A 1,470-nucleotide genomic window follows, 5' to 3' on the forward strand; every position below is an offset into this window, starting at 1 on the left:
TTCCATGACTTTGTATAGAGATGAGAGTTTCTGTTGGAGTTAATTTCTAATTTTATTCTACTGTGGTATGAAAAGACACATGGTATGATTTCTATTTTTAAAAATTTGTTGAGACATGCTTTGTAGCCTAGGATATGGTCGATCTTAGAAAATTTACCATGAGCTGATGAGAAAAATATATGGTCAGTGATTTGGGGGTAGAATGTTCTGTAAATGTCAGTCAGGCCTACTTTTTTTGGGGGGGGGCGTTCTGTTTAAGTCCTTTGTTTCTTTGTATATTTTCTGTTTTGAGGATCTGTCCTCTTCTGTCAGAAGGGTGTTGAAGTCCCTGGCTATTATGGTGTTGCTGTGTATCATTTTGTTTAGACCAAGTAGGCTTTGCTTTATGAATCTGGGCGTACCTCAGTAGTTGGATAAATATTAAGAATTGTTATGTCTTCTTGTTGAATTGTACCTTTACCATTATATAGTGATCATCTTTGTCTTTGATTACTTTTATTGATTTGAAGATGAAGTTATTGGAAATCAGAACTGCCACGCCAGCTTTCTTTTGGCTTCCGATTGCTTGGAATATTGTTTTCCATCCCTTCCTCTTGAGTCTAAATGCATCCTTTCAGGTTAAATTTGTTTCCTGGACAAAGCAGATACTTGGCTTGTGTATATTTACCAGTCAGCCAGCTCATATCACTTTAGTGGGCAGTTCAAGCCATTCATATTTATTGAGAGAATTGATAACTGGGGCAGATTTCTCTTCATCCTGTTGAGTTGAACTTCGTTGCTTTGTTTTCTCTCTTGAGCCATTGTGATATCTGGCCTTTGGCCTTTAGCTTTTGGATGATTTTACATTGGTGAGTATTTATTATGCTGATCTGTGTGTAACACTGTTTTGAGTACTTCCTGGTCTTGTCTTGATGAATTCCCTCAGTGTTTGCTTGAAAGAGAAAGTCTTTATTTTTCCTTCATATAAGAAACACAGTGTTGCATGGCACAAGATTCCAGGCTGGGCATCATCCTGTTTGAGAAGAGTGAGAATGGGGCCCCAGTCTCTTCTTGCTTGTAAGGTCTCAGTTGAGAAGTCAGCTGTTATTCTGATGAATTTTCCTCTGTAGGTTACCTGCTTCTTTCACCTTACGTGTTGTAGAAGGGCCTCTTTGGTGGTCATTTTGGTCAGTTTGATGACTGTGTGTTGTGGTATCTTCCTGTTTGCAATGAATCTCCCAGGAGTCCTTTGAGCTTCTTGTACCTGAATGTCTAGATTTTTAGCAAGGCCTGAGAAATTTTCCCCTATTGTATCCTCAAATAGATTATCCAACCCCTTGTGTATTTTCTTCTTCATCCTCAGGGATGCCTATGATTCTTATGTTAGGCCTTCTCACATAATCCCACATTTCTTTTAGGCTTTGCTCTTTTCTCTTATTTCCCTGCTCTATCTCTGTGACTGACTTATTTCATTGAAAGGTGTTATCTTCA

Source organism: Propithecus coquereli, unplaced genomic scaffold (assembly GCF_000956105.1).
Source record: "Propithecus coquereli isolate 6110/MARCELLA unplaced genomic scaffold, Pcoq_1.0 Scaffold1171, whole genome shotgun sequence".
Taxonomy (NCBI): Eukaryota; Metazoa; Chordata; class Mammalia; order Primates; family Indriidae; genus Propithecus; species Propithecus coquereli.